This window comes from Mustela lutreola, chromosome 8 (genome assembly GCF_030435805.1).
Source record: "Mustela lutreola isolate mMusLut2 chromosome 8, mMusLut2.pri, whole genome shotgun sequence".
Classification (NCBI taxonomy): Eukaryota; Metazoa; Chordata; class Mammalia; order Carnivora; family Mustelidae; genus Mustela; species Mustela lutreola.
The window spans coordinates 67212415-67215250 of NC_081297.1; positions in this window are offsets into that span (position 1 = coordinate 67212415).

A 2836-nucleotide genomic window follows, 5' to 3' on the forward strand; every position below is an offset into this window, starting at 1 on the left:
TTGCTTATTTATTTAGTTTCTTAAATTCCACACATGAATGAGATCATAGAACATTTGTCTTTCTCTGACTTCCTTGCTTATTATCACAATGCTCTCTTGCTCCATCCATGTCATTGCAAATGGCAAGATTTCATTCTTTTTGATGGCTGAGTAATATTCCATTGTATAGATATAGCACTTCTTTGTTATCTATTCATCTGTTGCTGGTTGATTGCCTTTTCTTTCTTTCTCTCTCTCTCTTTTTTTTTTTTTATTAAAGATTTTACTTATTTATTTGACACAACGAGGGAGACAGTGAAAGAGGGAATACAAGCAGGGGGAGTGGGAGAGGGAGAAGTAGGCTTCCTGCTGAGCAAGGACCCTGATGTGGGTCTCAATCCAGTACCCTGGAATCATGACCTGAATCACCCATGTGCCCCTGATTGCCCTTTTAACATAAGAGTAGGAGATTCAGAGAGTAATGGTTTCATGATTACAGAGGTTAAAAAATAGCAGAACAGGTTCAGAATCTGCTGTCTTCTGCTTATAATCTACAGCTCTTAAACTACTCCCTGCTGCAGTATTTATATTGCATTACTTCTGTAGAGACTGGGTTGAAGAGGTATAGATCCCAAAATTTACTTTAGAATTTGCATTAATTATTATTATTATTATTTAATTTTAACCTGTTTTTTCCCCAGAGACAATTTCACATAGTGGTTAAGACAAAAAGGCTTTGGAATCAGACTTCTCATATTTGAATTCTGGCTTCATCTGGCTTTTGGGCCTTGGACCAGTCACTTTTCTGTGCTTTGGTTTCCTAAGCGGTGGGTGGGCATCCTGATAGTTTCTACCTCATTGGGCAATTGCTAGGATTAAAGGAATGGACACGTTTGTGTTTGCAGCAGTGCCCAGATACGCAGTAAGCACTTACTGAGTTACTGGTGTTATTATTACTGGAATTACCCTCCTGTCCTAAAAGCTGTTGGAATAAAGTATAGTCTTTAGGGAATGTCAAATTGTCACCTTACTGCAAAATAGCATGGTGGTAAATAGAGGCATGACCTGAGTGGACATCCTGTTTGCACTTAACTAGCTTGTGACTTTCGGCTCATTGCTGAATCTCCTTAAGCTCAGTTTCCTATTACATAAAATTAGAAAAATAATAAGTGCCTACTTCAAACATTCTTGGAACATTATCAAATGTGCTAATACATATAAGCATTTAATACAGTGCCTGCCATGTAGTGCTGAATAATTTTTGTTAATAATAGTAATATCATTAATTGACATAAAGACACAAAAGCAGAAGTTTCCCAAGTGATTTCTTTCTAAAAATGTATTTCTTCACTGTTAATAGTATCTTCTTACTTGATAGCATCAATTAAATCATAGTCTTGTATTATTGATAGAAATACCATGCCTACCATTTGTTGGCTTCTCCCAGTCTTTTTTATTTGCACTAATTTCAACGAATGAGTAGAGTTACACAAATCCTATTTCAGTAATTTGTGCTTATTCATTTGAGAAAGATTTTACTCCTGACCTATAAACCTGTTATCTGTGTTAACAGAAGGCATGTCTGAACACAGTACCAAAGCTCAGATTACCTTTTTACAATTTCTTAATATTTGACCTTTATCAGAGAATTCTGTTTAAAGGTTAAAAAAATTTAATGTTAATGAAACATTGGTTTGATTCATTCATTCATTTATTAATTTAACAAGTATTTATTGAGTGTGCATATAATGCCAAGCACTAAAAATGGATTTTGCCTCTACAAAGCTGAAAAGTGGCATGGAGGATACGTACAAATAAACAGTATGATAAATACCACGACAGGTAATACCGGGGGTCATGGGAAATAGTAGATGCGAAATGTAAGACGTGTTTGGCAAATGAATTTGGAGGATGGAGTGGGAGCCAGATAATGGTAAGAAATGAAGCTAGAGAAGAAAGCAGGGCCAAGATCATAGGAGACATTGGGCATTTATCACGAGGTAGCTGGGGAACTAGTGATGATCGATAGAGAGCAGTTACCGTCAGGTTTGTATTTTGTGATTAGTTAACTTTGGCTGCTGTTGGAAGAACAGTTGCATGGGGACACTGCAGTCAGGGACACTTGTTGGAAGACTTTTTAGGTAATTAAAGCAAACGATTATGGTATTCTGAATGAGAGTATTCTGAACTAGCCATAGGGAGGGAGAGAAGTAATAAGAATGGAGAAATATTTAGGAAGTAGAATAGGTGAGACTTGGCAGTGGAGTCAGGGCCACCACATTCAGGGCTTAATGCTGAAGAGCACCTGTTCACGCTGTCTAGGGAATGGCCCCTCTGGAGACCATGTGAATGCTTCCTGATTTGTGTAACCTCTTGATCCTGTGTGGGCTGGGTATTCGGATGAGAGACAAGTTGAGAAGCAGGAGGAAGTATTGAAGACCATGCCTAAAGGGGCACCTGGGTGGCTCAGTCGCTAAGCGTCTGTCTTTGGGTCGGGTGGTGGTCTCAGTCCTGGGATCGAGCCCCACATTGGGCTCCCTGCTCAGCAGGAAGCGTACTTCTCCCTCTCCCACTCTCCCACTCCCCCTGCTTGTGTTCCCTCTCTCTGTGTGTCTCTTTCTGCCAAATAAATAAAATCTGGGAAAGCACTTTCCCAGATTTTTCCCCCAAAGGTTGGTGGTTTCATTCACTCAAATAGAGACCACAGAGGGTGACACAGGGGACTAAGCACTGGGGAAGACTAGACAGAGCTTCTACCCTCAGGTAACTCCCAGCTTAGCTAGGGAGTCATTAAGCAGTAGCTACAGTGCAGTGTTTCTGGTGCCCTGGGAAAGGCTTGAAGAAAGCCCTGAGGGGG